The 23,631-nt window shown below is 36.8% G+C and overlaps 1 long non-coding RNA gene across 2 annotated transcripts; it reads right to left on the bottom strand.

Annotated features, from left to right (window-relative positions):
- Window positions 1–5,961: 5,961 nt before the first annotated feature.
- Window positions 5,962–22,489, bottom strand: LOC112531776. 2 transcript variants are annotated; one of them, XR_003073782.3, is made up of 3 exons: window positions 22,422–22,489; window positions 7,305–7,409; window positions 5,962–6,327 (listed from the first exon to the last, which is right to left on the bottom strand). It is a non-coding gene; the product is annotated as an uncharacterized LOC112531776 (long non-coding RNA). The 2 variants fall into 2 exon arrangements; XR_003073780.3 differs by lacking the exon at window positions 7,305–7,409.
- Between the last annotated feature and the right edge of the window lie 1,142 nt (window positions 22,490–23,631).

The following is a 23,631-nucleotide window of genomic DNA, read 5'->3' as shown; positions in this document are numbered from 1 at the left end:
TACACCCACCTGCACCACAAACTGACATCACTGTAAATGTTGAAAAATGTTAAACTTCAGATACGGTTAGATTTTTCCTGTATGGACACAGGACTTAAATGTAAAATCCGATGCAGTAGGCTGCTTATTGTCTTTGTGGTGCAACTCTACAGAGGTTGTAGGAAAACTAATTCAAGCTTTAATTAAAAAAAATAATAATAATAGTAGAAGTCATTAGGTTTTCAGTGGTGGCTTTAGTTGTCTTTGAAGGTCTTTCCTTTTGTATGATAAATGTCTTTTTGTTGTTGTTTTAATGGAAAGTGTGTCATAACCAGTATTTTAAAGCAAATTTAGCTTGAATGAAACCAGGAAGTAATGTCTTTTTCTGAACTTCATTTGTCTCATGCTTTTTCTCCTTTGAGGGTCAGAAGAACTGAAATGCTATTGTTACAAACAAAAAACAGACTGAAAACCCAACCTACTACATGGGGCCTGTTATTCTGGAGCAAGGGCCCTTATTTTCCTGGCACAATGATTCTTGTTCTCTGAGCAGTCTTCTGAGGCATCCGTTTGAAGTTGAAAAGAAGGCGTTCTGAACTGAGAATGCTGCCTCAAAATAATCTGTAAACAATTTCTTTCTGAGATATTCAGTCCTTCATATTTTGAGTTGTATGTAGCTAATGTATTTGTGACTGGTCCTCTCTTGTTTTTCTCAAAGTTCTTTGTAGAGATGATAATCCTGCAAATATTTTTTCCTATAATTATTTTGAAAAATAAGCACTTGGAGGAAAAAATCAGAATGTTGTATTTCACTATAATTTAATATTTGTGATAGTGATAATAAAGTGGATATAATGCCACTTAAGGATAACTTAAAATTTACCAGAATTTGCCCTTCAAGTGGTAACCAAGTATATAACATAAATCTTCCAGATAAATTAGATTAGAATGCAACCATGGGCAGATATGTTTTCAATACTGTAAATGGGAGTGGGATAGAATATTTTAAGAGTGTTACATTGTCAAAACTACTTAAATAATTTTAGAGAACATCTTTAAAGGAAGGTTGTACTTAAAGGTCACTATTGCTACCTTATCAAAAGGTTGTTTATTCCTAAATGTTCAAAACATTGCTGTGTTAGCTACGCTTCTCACACGTTGAACACTCATTTTGATTAGTAGCTGTATATTGATAAGTAGTCCCTGAGGTAATTTGATGCCCTGAGGGACGAGTGCTCAGAGAAACAGATTAAATCCAATTAAGAAACCATTTACCTGCCAGCTGTTGGCGCACAGTGGTTTCTGAGGCCGTGATTTGCAGTTAGCTTGGTGTAAATCAGTTTATTAGCTTGTTTGGATGTTTGGAGTCTCTTCTACCGGCTGTTTTTGAATATTTCCTTTAACTGTGGCAAATTCTGAATCATGCTTATTTTCCAGTTCTCTTCCCCATGTTGAAATGGCTGAGAGAAAATGAGTGAGGGCCAAATGAAAAAACTGCTGCAAGCAATGAGGTATGTGTATGCTATCCTGCAGTCATGGTTTAAGTACAGCATATTCTTTGGCCAAATTTGCCATGGAATAACATTTCAAAAAATTGCTGGTCCATCCCCCCCCCTCTCCCCTCTTTGTAGCAGTCAAAGAACGTTACTGCAGCAAATGAGCTCTCAGTGACCGATAGATTGCATGTGTTAGACTCGTAAAGCCAGGAGAAAACTTTGACAAATATATAGACCAAAATGTTTATTCATTAAAACAACAACAACAAAAAATTAACAGGTTATGTAGAATTATATATATATATATATAAATATATATTTATCTTTGATATGGAACAATTTCACTGGTTATGTTATCAGTAGGAACATTACTTAAACTAGGAACATTACTTAAAGTAGGAAGACAATTTCAAATAGAAGTGCTGTGGTTTAACCTGGAAGCAGCTCAGAACCACTTAGCCATTCTACCATCGCCCTCCACACTGAGGGATGTGGGAGAGAACTGTAAGTGAAAAAAGAAGTAAAACTTGTAGGTTGAGATAAAAAAACAACTATCTACTATGACAGAAAAGGAAGAGAAAAATAATAGTCACGATAATTACAGATTTACAAAACAAGGGATACACAGCACGTTGCTCACCACCCACCAACCAATACCCAACCAGGCCCTGAACAGCAGCCATTCCTCAGCCAACTCCCCTCGATTTCATAGTTTTTTTTTCACATGATGTTATGTGGTATGGAATATCCCTTTGGCAAGTTTAGATCAGCTGTCCTGGTTTTGTCCCCTCCCAGCTGCTTGTGCCCCTCAGCCCCTGTCGCTGGCAGGACAGTGTGAGAAGCTGAAGCATCCTTGGCTCTGTACAGCACTGTTCAGCAACAAGTAAAACATCAGGGTGTTATCAACATTATTTTTCTCCTAAAACCAAAAAAACCAGCATCATAACAGACACTATGAAAAAAATCAACCCTGTCCCAGCTGAAACCAGGACACTAACCTAGACATAATCTAATCAGATTTTTCTCCCATTTCTCTTAGAGTTATCAACATGACTATTAGTTCAGATTTTCAGTGTTACTTCTGCCTACTGCAGTTTCTCAACTGTCTTTGTTATGGGAGGATTCTATTTAACTTGTGCAAAATGCAGAATTCAGAGATGTTCAACAATCCATTTACAAAACACTGTGTGGGAGGTACAGAAAAACATTTCTTATTCATTTTGAAAATTTACAAGGCTATTATGTGTCTCTAAACTCTTCAGCAATTTTGTACCTTTTGCTGAAATTATATTTTCCTGCAACTGATGCGCCAAAGTTTTGCCTTAGGAGAGTCCTTTGTTAATACACTGAATTTGCACGTGACTAATGCTTTGAGGAGATGACAATGTAGCAGCCTTTTCCCTTGTTGGTTGTGTGAAGTCACATATTCAGCAGCTGAGAGGACTTTACATTGCTCACAGGATGCAGGGCCTGTTTTACACTCTGATAAGAGATCGGCTATGAGAGTATAGACGATGGGCTGGAGGGATGGGATTTGTATTAAGCATCAGAATGAAACCGAAGAGTTGCAATTACCCATGCATTAGCAAAGACTCCATGGGCTGCAAATCAGAATATTTATTACATCTGGCACCTGACCCCACTGTCTTTTCTGACAAGCAGTTTCTCGGTTCAAGTTTCCTTTTAACCTTGTTTAATCTGTAAGCGTTTAGATGACCTGTGACTCTATTGGTGGTGTCTGAAAATGAGCCCCCTATCTTTTTATTCCACGTATTCTAAAGGGATGACACAGAATACATTGTCTTTTTTCATTTCTTCTGCCTGTAGAACAGAGTTTGGATTATTGTTAGGAAGAGAAGTAAAAAAAGAAAAAAAGAAACCTCAGCATGATGAAAAGTTAAACCCTCTAATTGTATGATAGGAAAACAGAAGACTAAAATGCCACAGAGATAAGTAGTTCTTAATCATATAATCATCTAACATTAAGTTATAAACTCTGTGCACAAGGTATGAAACAAGCATGTTCATGCTGTGTTAATGACTTCACTAAATCATGTTGGAGACCTGTACTGGTCTGAGCTTTCACTGCCAGAAAGAGCTGTGTCTACAGCAAATGAATTTAGTATGATCATTTAGACTTATATGATTCATTTAGACATAGGTTTTTCTGGTAAGGTTATTTCAAACGAATTCAAGTGATGATCTAAAGGAGGCTTTCATTTTGAGATGGGGTTGATTTAAGCCTCAAAAATATAAATCTACATCATTTCAGAGATCTTTGGTCTACCATACCATTCCAGTGGTGTTTCTTCTCTTTAGATTTTTCATTTAACAGATCAGGCATCCAATTTGTTAAATTTACTCCTCTTTGAGGTCACTACAGTATTTTTTTTTTTATGGCCAACGAGGGAGGAAGGTTGTCCTTTCTTCTCTCATTTTCTTTTTTATTTTGCCTTTTTTTTTTTAATAATTTGTGTATGACTTGAATACCAATTAAATGATTAAAGCAAAATAATTCTCTGTCATTGCTGATGGCATCTGAATGAGCTGTTATTATGCAGGAAAGGGAGCCAGTCACTGCTCAAATGAGGTCAAGAAAAGCACATAGAACATTAGAAGCCGTTAGTAAAGGCACAGTGAGCAGAACTGAAAGTGGTATGCCACTGTATAAATAATGTGTTTCATGTCTTGAATACAATATGGCATTCTTGTTATTCCACATCAGAAAGGAACTAATAGAATAATAATAATAAAAAAAGCATAGATAAGAGCAGCAAAGATGATCAGAGTTGTAAGATGGATTGAATAGACTAATACACTTCATCAAGGAAAAGGGACGTGACCAAGGAGGGATATGATAAGATGTGGTAAGCTGGAAGTTGATAACGTGATATGTAAGGAACCATTATCCAGCGTCCTTCACAACACAAGAGGGTGAGGGTACCAAGAAGTTATCAGACTTTAAATTGTCAGCTTTAAAACAAACAAACAAATAGAACTCAGTGTGTAAAGTTGGAAAGTGTAAATGATGTGAAAGTTAAATGGCTAAATTTATAGTGAATAGAATCATTTAGTGGAATCAGATATGATGGTCTCCTTACAGCCTTGGGCTCCGCAGTCTCTGAACTGATGATTTCCGCTAGATTTGACAACAACATAAAGGCAGAGCATATCTACTCTTTGTTAAACATGTACTGGTGACCACTGTTAGACACAGGTTAATGGATCTTTTTATCTGCCTCAGCGGGGAAGAAACTTCTTATATTTCTCAGAATTTTAAACATTATCCCTTTAGGAATTGCCACTTGTGCCCTTAAATAAAACCACAGTTACTGCCAGCTGCTGTCCTTCAAATTGATAATGGGACTGTGATCACAGCCTTCCTTACTCCCTGAGTCCTCAGCAGCAGCTCTGACAATTGCCATTTGTATTTTATCTGAGATTGGACAGGTAGTGGTTGATGTGTACAAGTTTCCTTTTCCTCAAACTGACACGTATTTAATTTAGTTCTGGACTTTGTTCAGCTGCTTTGTTTTGCTGAAATGCTCTAGAGGGTGAGTCAACAGCCACAAATCTTTCCAGGTTTGTGTTCAATTTGCAAATCCTATATTTGTAAATGAAAAAAAAAAGCCCTTTCTGTTCTCAGTGGGAGTGTTTGTCAGATCTTTTTTGGCAACAGCAGTAAGTAGTTTATGGTCAATTTTGTCTAACAGTGGCCTCCCATAAATAAAGACGTGGAACCTTTTACGTTCATTGACTGAGGCCAAAGGGCCTTATTCTTTTTGCACACATTAACGCTTACATGTTTTAGACACTAAAAGAAAAAGATGACATTCATCAGCAGCTGTGACCAGAACTGGAGAAAGCCTGTACTATGACATGAATTCCTTTTATGCCCATTAGAAAATTTACCTCTGAGTTTGTTGTATATTTTGACTGTCTGGGATACTCTCAGAGCCTGAGAAACTGGATGTCATCTCAAGATTGCCTTATTCATAATGCCTGTGTGTTAGCACAACCTCAGTACTGGTTTAAATAACTGATGAGATGCTAAGCTACCAAACTGAATATAGGCTCCAAGGATTGTTTTTTGATTTTTCCACTCAAAATTTTATAGTAGTCTTATATAGTCTTTCTAGCCATCAAATGGTGGGCAATTGTTTGTATCGGCTGCTTCTTGTAGACTTTCAAATCTCAGTAGCTAGAAGAAAATATCCCATAATTTTTGTCATTTCATTTGGATGCATAGATGAGATCTGGTCTGATGTAGTGAACAGTGTGAGTGAGTCTTGATTACTCAGTCAAAGAACAACTAACTGAATGTATCTAGGTATTTTTTTTCTTGGGAGACCAGTAGAGGTAGAATAATTTGGCATGTTAGAAACATTTTAAAACATAGTTGTTTCAGACCTCTGTCCTACTGAGTTTATACTTTATATGGTACAGTGGAGATTAATTATTTTAACCCTGTATTGGGTGCTTTCTTTGTCTCAATACATTTATTTACTTTTCTCCACCATTTTTTTTTATCCAGTGGATTTCTCTGTAAGATTAATTCCTTCTGCCTGAATGGTGAATGCTTTACCATTACTTCCTGTGGACATCCAAAAGGAACCCAGTTACCACAACATTGAAAAAACCTTGTGCTTGCCTCATCCAGTGTTTTCTCACACTATATCTTGAAAATTCCAGGTTGTTGTCTATTGCTTGAGTTTCTTTTGAACAGCATTTGATTGCTTACATCATCAGAATACTGGTAAGGATCTGGAGAAGTCTTTAAGTTCTTCCTCTTACTATAAGGCTGAATCAGTTATATTGGTGTCAGTCCTAGGAGATGCTTGTCTGTTTTGCCCTAGAGTGTGGAGAACAGACTGTAAATATCAAGAAAACAGAAGGTTTTTTTACATATTTGAACAATTATTTAAGTAGTCCTTCATCCCAGATTTTTTGTTTGTTTGTTTCCTAAATGTAATAGAACCAGGACCAATATGTTTAACATGTCATTTAATTCCTTTAATTCCCTTTTTCACATTTCTGAATCTTTCTGATTTTGCCAATTAGATATACTTTATGTTGAGATTTATGTGTAGATGCAATACTTTGAGGCCATTTGATGCTGGATAAGACTGATAGGTTGTATAAGACTGATAGGTTATATTCAGTGTCTTTACAAAGTGTTGCAGTAACATGACATTGCTGTTGGAAAGCAATCTGTAATAATTATAATTCTGTTGTAATAATCTTCTTATAATTCTGTTACAATTGATTTTCACTTGCTTGTGTTGCGTTGTAATCTCTTTTACCCTCAAAAAAGTAAATCAGATTTGCTGGAATCTTTTTGAGTTCCAGACTCCACTCTGTACAGTGTCCTTTCTAGTCTGGTGCCATGAACAATATTTAATAAGCATATTCTATATTCAGTGATCAAGATTTTGAAAGTGTGGATTGATACTCTACCTAAGAAAGAGTCCTGTGAATTGGCATGTAATGATGCCCTCAATTTTGACACTGTCATTGATAACTACTTTGAGGATGATTTTTCTGACCAACTTGGCAGCTTGGGAGTATTTCTCTAGACATCTTAGTACCTTCTGAGCTGGCTGATAAAAGTGTCATCTGAAGTAAATCCTTACTAAAGCCAAAATGTGTAACAGAGTCCTGCACCAATACACAACACCCATTTCTCTGTCAGAGAAGGAAAATTTGATGTGTTCAGTCTGTCATTAATTTCCCTATTGCTTTTTTCTTCAAGATGTTTTAAAATTTTAAATTAGTCTGAGTATTTAAATAGGAATTCAAATCAAACTTGATTCAACTTTCTTTCCTTACTTGCTTTTTGAGGATATTTACTGTACTTTTCCTCATCTAGTCTTCCTGCATCTCACCCAGCCTCTCAGGGATCAATAATACATTCCACAGGTCATCGTTTAATTACTATAAACAAAGCAAAAACAAAAAAATGCATGTATCCTAGGACATTCTGTTCCAGTACTTACAACTCTCATGGTAAAATAGTTTCAGCTTTTGCCTGATCTCAGCCTTCCAAGCTGCAACTTTTGGCTGTTGTCCCTTGTTATGTCATCTGCCGGGGCTGATGTTATTGTTTGTTTGTTTAGAGAGCATTTTTCCTGCTGAGAGGATTTTTATGGAGGGAGGTTCTCTGCCCACCTTTCTCTCAGGTTTATAAGTATGTAAATAGAGGTTTTTTTCTTGATTTTTCAAAGGAGAAAACGTTTCAGGAGAAAAATACCAACAACCCCTCAAATATGCAAAACTGCATATTTATCGGCTTTATTTTGTCAGATAGCTTTAGCAAGCGTTACTTGAACTACCAGAGGCATAAGGAATGCATTTAATACCATGTTGTACGCCTTTGTAGGCTGCTATGTTCTGAAAAATAATCCTGGATTTATTGAGAACTTATTCATAATTTCAGAATACTGGCTTTTTTTAATGCGTGTTTTTGGTCTGCTTTCATTTCTCTCAGCAATACGACTGATCCAATGACAGCTGAGATACGTTTACTGAAGTTAAATTGGTTTTAAGTTGACTTTTCACAAAGGCCTCACAAATCCTGATAAACTGGATTCATGTTGCTTCTCTGCTTTTCTGTATTCATCGGGCAGAACCACCTGATTGAGATGTTACCCAGTTAAGTGGGAATTAAACAGTGGATCAGAAAAATACTTTCCTGCCATGATGATGACCGTGCTAGTGCTGCCTGATTGGATCTTAGCGTTTCAAAGCATTAAAGCCCTGTTTCAGTGAAGTGCTTAAACTTGTGTATAACTTTAATCATTTGAGTAATTGCAGTGATTCTCAACATAAGAGGTGAAATTGGATTCATGTCCTGAGAGGTTTGTCTCATTTATGTACTGCTATTTGTTGTATGCAAACAGAGCTAAATATCAGCTCAAGAGAAATCACTGTTTCGCTTGCTTCTCAGCTTCCCCACATCATCAAATGGAAAGCAAATAACAAGATAGATTACAACTTGGAATTTTTTTGATGCACAAAGTTCAGTGCCAAATCTGTAGTATTTCTGGAAAATCACTGAGATGCTGAATTGTTTTTGGATTTGAGGGAATTTGTTTTTGGGTTCAAGCAAATATTTCTTACAGCTCTATGTATTACAATATGAGCAAGTCCTATTTCATGCAACAGTAACTTAGAAATGCTTTCCTAAGTAGAACTGATTACAGTATTTGTTTTCCTTTATGTAGTCAGTGTCAATAGTAAGTCATACATAAAGTTTATTAAGCCCTGCTAATTTTTTGTCGTTTTTAGGAACCATATGTCTATGTATGTACTGTAGATGACTTGTAAAATTTTGTGCTGAAAAATGAAAAATGGATCTGAAAACATACGAAAAATATCTAGAGATTATAAGAAAAGTTTTGGGTCCTGTGTGCTGATCTCATAGCCAAACTGTAAAAAATGACATTGGATTTGAAATATCTGTCTGTTCTTCTCAGGGTTTTTAATATTTGTTAAATAAGCTTCAGAAATGGAGTCCTATGGGCAGTAAGGTGTTGCAAGTGGTGTATGGAAACCTGTAGTTTCCTTCATCTCACATCTCTGACCTGATTCTGTTTGCATTATGCAACATTGTAAGAGGAGATGAATGGTCATCATAAGGGTATGCTAACAGGTTTAAGAATTGTGCAAATTCAGGTGATTTTATCTTCAGAATACCTTCTTTTTTCCTAACTAATTCCCAGTTTCAGCGGAAATGAAAGAAATAGCATCAAAGTCCTTAGTGAAAAGCAAGTTTCACTGTCTATGAATTTTCAGATCCAGCAGCTATGTGAAGTATAGGATGTGTCATAAAACAACTCATCTGTCAGTCACAAACCCCATGTGTCAGAAATGCAGTTTCTTGTTCCTGTGGAAGTCATGATAGACAATGGACAGTATGTGCACACTGTAAGAAGAATACAACATTTTTGTTGTTTTTATGTTCTGGCAGGGTATTTTAAGTGGCTATGAGATAGAACTGCCAAAACTGTGATAGTTCTTCAAAAACTGGGACTAATGCAAATCTTCTCTAAAATCCCTTTTTTTTTTTTTTTAGTAACACTGACCAGAAATGAATTTGTCACATGTTAGATGAATAAAGCAGTGTCTGAAAAATAGTTTACCTGAAACATGTGGGAGAATAGTAAGGTGAAGCTATGAAAATCAAGCCCTTCCAAAATGTCACTGTAAAGCTAAGGTGTCTTTTCTGACCAGAAAGTGAAAACTATCTGTTGAATTTACATTTTAAAAAAACCTCCGTAAAATAATACAAAGTTTTGTATATCTGCCAGCAAGAAATGAAAATACCAGTATAGATCCTGGGGCTTTCACATGGACATATGCTGCATTTTGAAGAAAAGGTTTCTGTTGTTGTTCTTGTGTCATCATCCTTTGAAGACACTACAGTTTCTGTTTCAGTGGAAAGGGAAGTCCTAACAGGTTAGCAAAGATAAAATGTCTGTCAAGGACTAAGTGGGAGGAATGCAAAAAGACTGCAGGTGTAGGTATAAATCCAAGTTGTCTACAAAACCTATGATATTCAGATACTTGGCATCCAGTACACATTTAAAGAAGCAAGGCATATACAATAATCAGCTTAATCCAGAGAATTAAAACTATACATTTCTACATGCTACGCGTGTATGAAAGAGAGCCTAAAGGCAATGGGACAGATCTTCAGCTGTAGTAAATCAACATTTCCATATGTAGATGTCATTGCTTCATGAAAGTCTGTGAAAGTAGTTAGAAACGTGATTAAGTTCTTAAACTGGAATGGTACATAAAGTTAAGGTTGCCTCAGGAGCTTATGATGAAGTTAGCACATTGAAGGACCTGAGAATTAAAGGCAAGTTTGATGAGCAATTTCTTCTTCACTAATGTATGCTGTGTATGCATTGTGAACAGAAAAAGACTAAATATTGTACATTTTGCATAATCTACATAGTATCTCTATGTATGTATGTTTATATTTCTCAAATTTTTTCTCTAATCCTGAGGAAGAGCCAGAATTTATCTTTTTTCTAGTGGAATTGAAAGTTGGCTAGCTATTTACTCTTAGCAATATTCTTCATTTTGTGGGGGGATGGAGAGCAAAGCCTTTCTCAGGGTAAAAGATCATTTTTTAGATCTTGCTAATTATGGAATGAATATTTTCATAATGGTAATAGAAACATATTTATGTCATCAGCTTTTACTAAGAGGGACAAACTTTGAAGAACATCCAAAATCTTCCTCTTTATTAAATTACCAGTTAAGAAGTTTTTATTTGAATGCTAGTAAAATAGTTCCACATAGCTATCCTATGTCCTTATAGTCATTTCTGTGTATTTTCATGTTTTTCAGTATTGTCACTTAAAGGTTTTCCTATTCAACTTCTCCTGACCTTTGTTAGGAAACATAAAATCCCTTTATTATATATTATATTATATTAAATATTTATTATTATATTTATTATATATTAAAATATATTATATATTTTATATAATGTATATGCATATATATTATATATAATATAAATATTTTTTAAAAAATTGCCACTGTTCTTTTTTCAAGATTTAGAGGAGGCTACCACTGCTGTCAAGAGCTAATAACAAACGTGTCCAAGAATCAGAAAGTCCCAAAGTCTTATGTCTTTTTCTGCCCTGTCTCAATGTTAGGGCTAAATAGGATTTACAGAATTAAAAGTAATCATGGAAAGCAAAAATGTAAGATTATCATAAAATGATGCCTATTAAAAAGGGTCTAAGAGGCACTGTGAAGGAGTATAAGCAGGGAAGAGGAGAGCAGAAGAAGGATATTGCTTGTGTTTTCCTTACTTTGTCAGGCCCAACTGTGTGGCCATAAATATTAGTCATCTTATGCTTACAGTCACTACTAGAGAACTTGAGAACCTTGAGACTGGAGTAGCTGTTAGGTTTTTCTTGGGTCTGCCTGTATCCAGAGCTAGAAGGAAAACACTGTAACTGTGACAGGTAAGTTGATAAGCTGGAAGGAGTAACATTCTCATCACACAGAATAAGTACTTCACAAGTACAGCTTTGGAGCCTGTGAGGTTTCTTTAAAGGTACTAAGTTGTTCTTTACATCTGAAGTGATAGGTACAAGCTTAGTCATTTCCACAGTTCATCAACTGGTTAGTATGTTCCAGTCTACTAATTAGTTCTGGGACTCTTGATTTCAATGCCATATCATTCTCACTATCTACAGCCTTATCTTATTTTCATTCTAATGAAAATACTCTGATCTAATAAAATCTCTCTTTGGAAGCGGTTCGTTCTTTCTAGATTTTGATTTATTTTCCCTGTGAATGGGCATGTGTTTTATGAATTTGTGTGCATGCATGTAAAAGCTGAAAGTTGTTGTCTTAAAGTTGAACCTGGTTTTACAACTTTTTCTACCAAGTTCAATGACAAAGATTGATGGGAAGAAATCAAGTAGCCTTTGACACCTCCATTACTGCTAGCCCATCTGCAGCCAGACGTTTATGGGATCTTGGAATCTCTACTCTCTTGGTGTCCTTTGCGTAATGATCCTATTTGTCTTTATTATTCTGGTAGGGCCTGCCTCTGATTCTTTAAAATATTTATGATCTCAAATCTGCCAGGCCTGATGTTCTCTCTGAGCAAGATGCGCAAATGCTGGCACATGGCAGAACATGTGGTTGCTGTTGATGCTTTTTTGATAGTCAGGTTTGGAGCGAGCAAAGGGAAGAGAATAGATGAGAAGAAAAGTGTTTAAAAATGACTAGTATCTATTTATATATGATACCTGGTGGTGTCAGCAGTCATCTGGAGAGGCCTTCACTTGGGATAGCTGATATACCTGGAGGAACTGAGGCTTACAGTAAGTTTTTGATGTCTTACGCTATTTCATAATGCAGTTACCCTTGAAGATTCCACAGAGATGTTGATGAAAATCATTGTAAGTGCCAAATGTTGTCATTACAAAACATTTTTATTACAGCCATAGCTATTATGCGCTAACATTACAAGTTAGCAGTGTTTCGGTCTGTCTTCTGTAGAGGCTGAGGCCAAGAGATTCTCAGACCAAGGATCCTGGAGCAAGCTGCAGCCCAATAATTCATGAGCCTTTCCTCTGCTTTCCCATTCCTGACACTAACTGCCTCTGCCATGCTGGAACATAGCTCAGATTAACGCCCTCTGTGGCATTTCAGTCTGATCTTGCTTTCTGCATTTCTAGTAATACATACTTCATTGATTGGGCGACAGCATAATATCTCCCAGTCTGATTTTCAGAATACTACTGGACTTAACTTTCATTCAGTTGTACTAATCTTGACCCTGATAATGTGGTTTTAAGAAAATTGTATTAGCTAAGGCTAGTTTTCTGAAAACATTCAGTTTTGACATAGAATTAAAAAGAGGTGAAAATTCCAGATCTTTTGCCTTTTTTATACTCATTATTTTTCATTTCTTTTTATTTCAATTCATTTTTAAAATCTAGCTCTTGACTTCCATTTGCCTTTTCCTGCTGCATTAAACAGCTTTGTGCAAACCAGTATTTTTCCTTATTTAAAGTATTTGTACACTGTAATCAAACTGCCTTTCTGTCTTCTTTCTCAAATTGAACAGATTGAGATCTTTGTTTTTCACTGTAAGGCACTGTCTCCAAACCTAAACTAATTCGTCTGGTTTCTTTTTACAAATCCTCTCATTTTTCAGCAACTCCTAAGAAATGAGGATGCCAGACCTATTTGCAGTACTCTTGTATAGGTTTCGCAAAAGCTATATACAAAGGTAAAATTATTTTCTGGATCCTACTCACTACTCCTTTGTTTTCTACAAGACCATCAACTTGGAACTCATTCCTACAGCTTTATAAAATTGCACTTGAGAATGATAGATTTTTATTTATGCAAAATGCTGTTTCAAGGTAATCAAAACTCCATGAGCTCAGATCAAATTTAGCAGCTGGATTCAGCCTAAAGGAGCAGTAAAATGTTTCAAGAGGCTATACATTTCATTTCGATTCTTTGTTGTTTAATAGAAAATGTTTTGATTCCTCATTGGAAAACTGTCTCGAGTTTTTTTAAGTATAGAAAGAAATGATTTTGAAATGTTTCTCTTGAACCATGTTTTTCTTTTAATGTTGTTTCCACACATTTTCCTACACATACATTTCATGTCCAACACCAGACAGCACAAAACTAAAACAGCCTGCACATTTTTTCAGCTCTGCCAACCTAAATCAAGTAGGTGAGAAAATTAACTGTGCAAATTGAGTATTGGTGCAGGCTCAAGAGGAACTTTGCAGCATGCTAGAACCACTGATGCTCTTAACACATGATGCAAGGGCCACATAGATAAAATGCACCAAATTCCTGTTGGAACACTTGTGAGATGTGGCTAAAATATAATAGTAAGGAAAATATTTTGACTTGTTTCCAGGACTAAACAGACAAAATGTTGTCAAAACACTTGTAAATAAAACATAGCAGAAGTTATTCAGGAAGCAGTCCAACTTCTAACTTGCCATTGCAACTTATCTATTCCTCTCATAGAGATAAAAGTCTAAAAACCAACAAATCAAATCAATACATGCATTGACTTTCATAGAAGACTGTACTTTATAATAACACCCCGATGGGTAGGACATGCAGCAACAGCATTGCTGTTGCAGGTGGTGAAGGAATTAAGACTCAATAGCCGAGGGTGAATTTCTTTGCTTTGTGAAGATAGCTATGAGCATTAAGCAGGTGATGAGCAGATCTAATAAGAACATGTTTTTTTTATTATTATTATAGATCTTCATCTGCTATTCTTGTGATGCTGGTAGAAGAAACTTTGTAGGCAAGGTAGGAGAGAAAAAAGTCACCGCCCACCAACTTTTGACTTCCTTTCCTACCTGCTTCCCTTTACTACCCCATTTCATCTTGGAGGGATTTCTCCTTTTCACCTTGTCACGTTGCATGGTGGTTAGTTTTCAGGACCAGTGGAGGCTTGCAGAGAGGATAAAATATACATTATATTAAAAAAATATTTAATTAGCGCTGTGTTTGTATTTTTCCTACTTCAAATCCTTACTCATGTGAACTCTTTATGTTCTTTACTAATGGCTTCAAAATTTAGCCCATCTTTTGAAAACTGTTTTATAGACAGGTGGCCATGCTAAAGACGGTGTTCCTCTGGAACAGTGCAAAGCAAGTAAAAAGACAGCCACTGATTTTAGACTTCTTACAATTATTTTGTTCTAATGTAGCATGACATGCAACTATCTAAAACTGCCACAAAGTACATTGGAGACAGGTGCTGTTCCACTTGCTACCTCTGAGGAGAGATAAGGACTTGGCAAAGCTGAGAGTCACTGGTAGTCTCACTGGCACTGAGGAACAGTTGTCAAATGTGTACTCTGTTCTGGTTTAAGGCAGAGGGTCTTGGGGACTTACTTCTCTTGAGTTTCACTCTCCTTTCTTTTGGGCGTAACATCCATTGTTTGTTTTGATTTGTTTGTTTGACCATGCCTTTGAATCCAATGAAGAGCTGAAAGCCCATAATATTCAGTTTTCCAATATTTAATGGTTACAGCAAATACTCAGTTTACTGAAACTGCTTTACTATCCCTGTGTAATACTGGCCATCTCCTCCATACCTAATAGCAGTGCACCTATTGAAGAAAGATAGCCATAGGGCTAATAATGCAAGCATTCTAGGAGGATCACCCAGAATGTCAGGGTTATAGGGCATCCTAAGGTAAGGTTAACAGTATAGCTAGAGGTTATTATGTAAGTTTAGCAAGCACATTCAACACTCATTCATGCTAACTGATTAACAGTAATATAATGATGAATTCATTAAGATGTGTTGTAATATGCCATTTAAAATGAAAATGTTCTGTGTCTATTATGAGCTGATTTATTATATTCTTAGAGAAACTGCTGCAAAATTAGTGTTGTATCATTCTTTAGTATTATTATCAAGGAATATTAGTTTTAATGAACAAAGATTATGAAAGAAAGGAGGAAAATGCAGGAGGAAATAAAATAATTAAGCCAGTGAGTTTTAAAATTCATCACTTTTTAGTGTTCTGCGAATGAATAAATAAGTTGCAGAGTAGATTACTGTGCTCCAGGAGCTGAAGTCACAACAAAAACTGAGGCTGAATTAAAAATTTCCACAGACCCTTCCTGAAGCCTCAAAGCAGCAGCTGCCAGAAAAGGCAGAATAACAGAGCTACCTGCACCTTTCTGGGCCTTATCCTTCCTGAACTAACTGGAAGGTGATGTTTGCCCGTATGGTGGATCTAGCTAAGATGTTTCGCTGGTGACCAGTCCTCACGAAGGTGTAAGCTGTGATCATATGATCGCACGAACGTATAGCAGAGTGCAGCCACACATCTATATCAGTATCCCTTTTATTCCCAAGGCAGCTAACTAGCTCTGTCTCGTAGACAAGCAGAGGTTGAGGGGCCCATAATCGACTTTCTGGAGGGTCCCTTTGATTTCTGGAGGCATTCTTGTATTAAATCCAGATGTCCACGTAGGATCCAAAAGTAACTAAGCTTTCTTTATTTCCTTGCCTAAGAAAAGCACAAAAAGGAAAGCAGCAGAGTGTGCCCATGCCATTCATATGTTAAGCAGCAATAAATTATTCACTTCTTCACTCTGGCAGAATTTTCTGTTGCTAAGCCTGACATCTGGAGTGCTGTATGTTTTGTGAAAGGGAGTTGGGAGAGGTAAGAGGATGCTTTTATCCTAAATCAAGGTGTGTGGATGTTGTTTGGTCTGATTATAAACAGACTTGTATCTCCTGCTCCAGTCAATTAACAGTGGATATCTGCTGTGCTGTAAATGCCATGAAGCAGTAGATTTTTTAGCGATATTGAGGTACACTTAGTCATTAGTACACTCAGCACTGATTTTCCTCAAGACATCCTCTTTGCCCAGAGAGGTTCCTTTTCCTATTGTGCTACGTTATTTCTGCTCTCAAGCAGAGGTTCAGATCTTTCACTGATACAGTGCTACAGCTGCCCTGAAGTTAATGGAGCAGTGCTGAGCCGCACTAGTTGAAGATTTGGCCAGTGGGAAACTTGTTGTTCCAGAGCTCTCTAAAAGGGAAAGATAAGCTGGAGAACTCCAGGAAAGGAGTATCTGAAAAAAAGCAGTTGTAATAATTTGCTCTATGATACCAATCATCACACTATATAAAAAAAGAAAAAAAAAGCAAGAGGTCTCTGAAATAAATCTTCTTTTCTTTTTCCCCTGTGGCATTATCTTTGCCTAATCAAATGTGTCCTAAGTCTCTCTGTGAACAAAAGTTGCACACTTTGAAACTCACTTCTTAATGCAAATCAGCTTGCTAGTTTTCAGCTTCATAATCCTTTCCACGGCAACAGCCTATCAGGATGTCACATACAGAAAATGACAACTTTTGATGAGTAATAAGCGGCAGGGACAAATGAATCCTTCAGGAAGGAGAGAGAAAAAAATCCTCTTTAGATTAGATCTAACAAAAAGAGCTGAATTCATCAAGCATGTAATTTAAATCCAGTGATGATGTTTGCAAAGTTTACTTGGTCTTCAACTCCCTTTACGTACTCTCTGTGCATGATGCAGCATAACTTCCTAATCTGCTGGGTCCCCATCAGTGCAGCAGCTGACAGTGAGAGTCCTGGAATTTGTCCCAAAAGAACATGAAAATCTGGCAAAACGTTCCTGATGAATGAAACCAATGAAACAAAAGAGAAATGTTTCTATGGGGAGAATTAGGTGGAGTTTAATATCCGTTCACCATGCTGAAGATTTTTACTTGGTAGCACCTATATATGGGAGGCTTTTGTCTCTTCTGTCAGAATTGTCTGCCACCTACCGTTTATTCAGAAGGTGTTTTTATAGTGAAGAGTGGCATAACTACCAACTAACAGACATTTCTTGCTGCAGGGATTTTGTGTCTCTGGGGGAATAGTTAAGTGACTTAGCAATTTGTCTTGCTTTTGGTTAGGGTTTATGCTTTTTGAAAGACTTTATACAGAAATATTGGGGAACTAAAGTCCTGAGCCCTCCCTGAAGCAGTGAGTGCTAATGATTAGCCCGGGCTTCCTCCTGCAAATGGCACTTCAGTGATCTTTAAAATTAATATGTTGCCACTACTAAAATCTGAATGTTCATTTGCCTTAGGGGTGCACAGAATATAACACACTCCCAGATGCCCTACTACAGAGAGGGAGATGCATATGGTTTTAATAGGATCCTTGCTGGTTTTAGGTCTTCGAAAATCTCTGCATACTTGAACATAGCATTAGTCATAGCAGCCCAGAAGAGGTACCAATTAAAGATGATGCTTCAAAAGGAAGCAGGGAAGAAATAGAACTCAAATTCAGTCTTTTCCTCTTGCATTTCCCCGTTATTTCCCTGTACCAGGAGCAACTCATGCTTTCCTGAGGAGATGATGTCTTTTGGTGAACCTACCTGCTTGAGTGGATCTTTGCAATGGAAGAAGCATGATTTTGTCCCGTGCTCTTTCAGCTTTTTGTGTCACCTTTACCACATCCATATTAGCCTCAGGAATGAATGAAGCCTGTTTTATTTTCTCTGGCAATCTAAAGCAGACATGTTGATGAATATCCCAAATAGTATTCTCTTGTCTTTGGGAATTGTTGTCTCTCTTGAAAAGCTGATCATTGGTTTTTCTGTATCTGATTGTTCACCTAGTGCTATACAGCACCTTACTCAATTAAAATTTAAAAACTTTGTTAACTTGATAACTGAATACAGAGCTGGTCCACAGGTGTCCAGGGTTTGGTAGAGAAGGAAGGGAAGAAATCTCATCTTTGAAAATCAGCATGCATTTTATGTCATTTGGCAGAGTCTGAAGTGCTTTTCAAAGTAGAAATCTACCTTGGCTTCATTCAGGTATCTTCACCAGATTAAGCATACCATGCTGGCCTGCCTGCCATTTTGACATACTTAACTGTTAACGTTTTTCATAAAAGTTTTTACCGATAGAGATGGGGAAAGAGGTGCTATCCCCATATGGATGCTTCCCCCCATGTTGGTGTCATCTGCAAACTTACTGAGGGTGCACTCATTCCCCCCATCCAGATAATCAATAAAGATCTTAAACTGGGCTGGCACCAATACCAACCCCTGGGGAAAACTGCTCATGACCAGTAGTCAGCTGAATTTAATTCTATTCCCTACCACTCTCCACATCTGGCCATCCAGTAAGTTTTTGACATGGGCTACCAGCTTCTCCAAGAAAATACTGCAGGAGACAGTGTCAAAGGCTTTGCTAAAGACTAGACAGACTACATCCACAACGTTATCCACTAGGCAAGACACCTGGCCATAGAAGGAGGTGAGACTGGTCAAGCAGAACCTGCCATTCATGAATCTATGCTGGCTAGGCCTGATCCCTTGGATGTCCCGAACATGCTGCATGATCACAGTCAAGATGATCTGCTTCATGGCCTTCTCTAATACTAAGGTCAGGCTGACAGGCCTTTAGTTGACTAGATTCTCCTTCCAACCCTTCCTGTAGATGGACATCACATTAGCATTTGTCTGGGACCTCTCTGGTTGATCAGGACCTTTTATAAATAGTGGAAAGCAGCTTGGTAATCACCTCTGCCAGCTGCCTCAAGAAACCTCAGGGTGGATCCCATCAGGCCCCATGGGCTTGTGACTGTCCTGGTGGAGTAGTATGTTGAAGAGTTCTGATCTAGTTAGAACAGTTACAAATAGTAGATCGTTGCTTTTGCCTACAGAACAGTTAGTGGGACTTGGTAGCCTGCCATAGATATTAACGTGGGGAGACAGATGAGTGAGCTCTTTAGCAAGCACAGGTGGAGACTGGGTAATCTGTTGGCTTTCACAGAAGCAAGAGGAGGGCAATTTCTCAGCCCACGAGGCTCATTAAACAGAGGAGGAAATGCTCTTTAGCTTACAGTAAATTTACTTCTTTACTCTCATATATACAATAAAATAAATTTAATAACTATCTCTATGTGGTCTAGGAAACAAAGATTTAATTGAACCTTAGGTAAGAGGCTTATTTTTTGTCTACTCTTGTCTACTCTCCTCCAATCTTTTCATCTGAAGGTTACGTCAAATTGCACCAGGTGAAAGTTTGACCTTGAAGTGGACAATGACAACAGAGGCTCCTTACAGTCTGTTACGGGCTTTGAGTTTCCCAACAAATGTCCCCTTTCCCTGGTGTCAATGTTCAGGTGAAACCAAAAAAACACATGCAGAGGCCTCTATGAGGCCAACTCAGCTTCTCCTAAAGGTAACGGGGGAATCACCACTAACTTATTTGGACACCGAATAAAATCAGTGAGAGAAAATGCAAGTCAGCAACATTCCTTGTGGAAGTGGGCTGGTAAAACTCTGAATGATTCTTCAGAAATTGGATTGGGTTTTTAAAAAGGCTTTAGTAATGTTAAATAAGGGTCTTTGGCCACTTTTATTAGTTTTTATTACATTTTATTATTTTTAGCCACTAAAATATTTTTATGGCAAATATATACATGTTCAGGAAATACCATTTGATTTTTAAGTGAGAACAAATTATTCTTCTTTGGGTTCTGTAGGATTTTTTTCTCTGTTACAGAAAAAAAATAACCTTAATTTATGAAAAAACAGGCAAGCTTAGTTTACAGTTTTAGGGAGCAGTTCTAGTAAATGATCCACCAAAAAGACTCAAGCGATGGAACACCTCCCCTGAGAGGACAGGCTAAGAGATCTGGGGCTGTTCAGCCCATGGAAGAGAAGGCTCTGGGGAGACCTGATAGCGGCCTTTCCGTATCTAAAGGGGAGGATCTAAGAAAGAAGATACAGACTTTAGCAAAGTCTGTTGTGATAGGACAAAGGGAAAATGGTTTCAAACTAAAAGAGGGGGAATTTACTTTGAATATAAGAATATTTTTTATGATAAGGGTAGTGAAGCACTGAAACAGGCTGTCCATAGAGGTGGTGGATGCCCTGTCGCTGGAGACCCTCATGGTCAGGCCAGGTGGAGCTCTGATCCTGAACCTGATCTCTCTGTGGGTGTCCCCGTTCATCACAGCGGGGTTGGACTAAATGGTCTTTAAAGGTTTCTTTTATGATTCTATATTTACTCCAAATCTTCAAATGTCAGCATTAACAGTAAGCTGAAACTCAAATTAAGATACAATTTGCGCATATAATGATTGTGAACATATTGGTTCCAATGCATTTCTGTCAATTTGAAGGAATAGGATTTGGCTGGAGCCTGAAACACCCAAATTACATTCACAAATGGTAGGATCTGGGCTTGAGAAAACTCAAGGATTTCACAGGCTGACTCTTTACACTGTTAGGCTGTAGGCTAATTTTAGTAGTTGCAGATAAACAGTTTATGTAATGTAAATAATCAGTTTATACTTAGCATTTAATTGCTGTTGAAATGTAATTGAAGACCATGGTTGTTTCCCCTAAATCAGGAGAGTACTGGCTTGGATTCTGCATGTTTATAGAATGAAGTAGAGCTAGCTGCTGTTTTCTAAGACTTTGAAAAGGATTTATCGAGTTTCATGTTGCAGTAGTTTGTAAACAGTAAAATGAATCATGCGTTAGTGCTACCAAAATTGTTAATATGCAGTTTGTTACCATTTGTTTACCTAAATAAAATAATTATTTGAGATTAGGTAAACAAATTGCTTTTGATTATTTTTTTCAGAACTATTAATGCGTGATTCTTGTTTCTCAGTATTTGGAAACTTGAAGTATGTGTTGAATGAACATTTGACAATTGAAAAACATCCGAACGTACAAATAGATGTTGAGGTGAGCACAGCAAATTTATTTTAACTGAGCTGTATACTTCAATTATTTTTAAGTTCTAAACTGTATAACATTATGTTTAAGGCAAAGCAACTGTTGGAATGAATACATTTGCTTTAAATAGGAGCTCAGTAAATGTTAATGAAAACAGTGAAACTTGAAATGAAGCTGGCACCCGCAAGAGTTAATGTACTGAACTGTATTTTTGGATAAATTTTGTTTAAAGAACGCATGGTTTGATTTCTTTCTATTTATTCTAACATTCAAACTAAGTGAAACTCCTGGGAATTATTAGAGAGAGAAATTAAAACAACAGATGGACTTGTAGTTACGTGCATAAGGACATCTTTTCAAAAAGCCTCCTGACAATTTCAGATATTCCAAGTTATTCTATTTAATTTCAAATGAAGAATCTTTCTTTTTGTGCAGAGCTGTCAATCTCAGCAAACCCATAAGAAAATGATTTAAAAACATCATGAAATATATTTTTCCACTTGTCTTTTTTGAAGTACTTTGACAATCAGCTCATAAAGTAGGTAGAAAAATGCATTCCGTTTTTTAATGAATGCAAAACATGAGCATTCAGATCTTTCAAACTGAGTAGACTACAGTGCTTATCCAGGAGTGATTTCTCTGCAGTCAAGCACATTGACATAGTCTTTGAAAACAAAATATCAAATTTGCCAGTGGTCTGTCTTAGAATTAGAAAAAGAAGTTTTTGGAGGGTGGTCATTACTTCATCAGATCAAACCTTCCTAGGTGTCTGTAACATTGGATTTGCACCCTGACTGCAATGTTAGAAGATAATGAAATAATTCATGGATTTCAGGGAAACAGAACTGTTATTGCTGTACCTTTTAATTGTTTGGCCTTCTGCCACTTGTTTTCAGCCATCACTATTAATTCGGAGGGAAGAACAGAAAAGGTAAAAAAAAAAAAAGAAATCTCTGTCAGCTTTTCCTCAGTAGCATGACTTTCTATATGATGTACAGGAAAGTTTTGAAGCTTTGAGGCAGAGCTGTTTAAATATCACTCAGCTTGTAGGAAATAGATGAATTAGAACCACAAGTGCCACAGAACAGCTAATCACAGCAGGGTCAGCTACCTCTGTTTATCTACCTCCGTTGGGCTTGATACAAAGATTTAGAAAAATAGATAGGTAATACTTACAAATCTGTGAAAATAGCGCAAGGCAGTTCCAAAGCAGGCACAGCACTCCTGTATGAATAGGTTGGAATGGAGCTAGGCAATGTACAGAATACATATTGCTGCCAGAGTCAACATGTATGCTAAAATGTTCCTCTTTGATAACGTCATAGCCAGATCAAAGTTCATTTGTGTTGCACTGTCACAGAGCATGGAGCAGTGCTTTCCAATTTACATAATGTCTTCTTGCATCTCTGCCCACAGGTAACTACTAGCACTGAAGAATTCCTTAATTAGCTCTTTAAACTGAGTTGGGCTTCATGCAAAGGGTATCCAAACTTCTCCAAGTTTCTTTTCAGTATGCAGGTAGATAAATATATGTACACAGATCTTTACGTTCTTTTGTTTTTCCAGGAAATGTGACAGACTGGCTGTTTGTTTGTTTGTTTCTTTGTTTTTTAATACTTCTGGGATGGAAATTCACCACTTGGTATTTGGGATCACACCAGTGAAAATTCAGATGAATTGAGTCTCTATAGATATAAATGTGTTCCTGTTCTTTGAGATTACTCAGAACCACATAGAAGAGCTGGTTCTGGTTGTTAAGAATGTTGCTGCTTCAATAAGTGATTTTTATGAAGGCAGCAGGTACTGAGGCTGCAGAATCATGGAAATGGGAAGGAAACATCTTTTTTCCATCTATTATTTCACTTAATTTATAGTAATGTAGTATTCAAATTTGAAGCATGATTTTGAATGGGATGCTTATAAAGCAAAACTACAACTAAGTAAGTTTCAGTAAGACAGTTTTGATTAATAAGTAGCATTTTCAAAATGTTATATTTGGTTACTGAAATCTTATCTGTTAGTGCCCAACATTGACTGCGCTTTTCAAAGCAAATAATTTTTGAGAAACACAATGAAAAATTAAATGAAAAAATTGCAAGTAGAATTTGAACAAAACTGTATTTTATTGCTAATAGATACTCAATTCATTTTTAAATGCTTTCTCATGAGGTTTAGTATTCTGTAACAAGAAAATAAGCTAATGTTCTTTAAATCGTAAATGAGGCTTCAAAAATTAGATGGCATATCTAAAAGTTGTGTCAATTTACTACAACATTTAATATTTATAGTCATTTTTATTCTAATGGGATAGAGCTGTTTTATTTTTATTGTAGATTTTCACAGCTTGGTGGTAGCATAGCTAATAGAGCATGCAGGGCCGATGCAT

The sequence above is a fragment of the Gallus gallus genome, chromosome 2 (assembly GCF_016699485.2).
Source record: "Gallus gallus isolate bGalGal1 chromosome 2, bGalGal1.mat.broiler.GRCg7b, whole genome shotgun sequence".
NCBI classification, from domain to species: Eukaryota; Metazoa; Chordata; class Aves; order Galliformes; family Phasianidae; genus Gallus; species Gallus gallus.
Note: the sequence above shows the minus strand (reverse complement) of the source record. Positions and strands in the feature narration are given on the sequence as shown.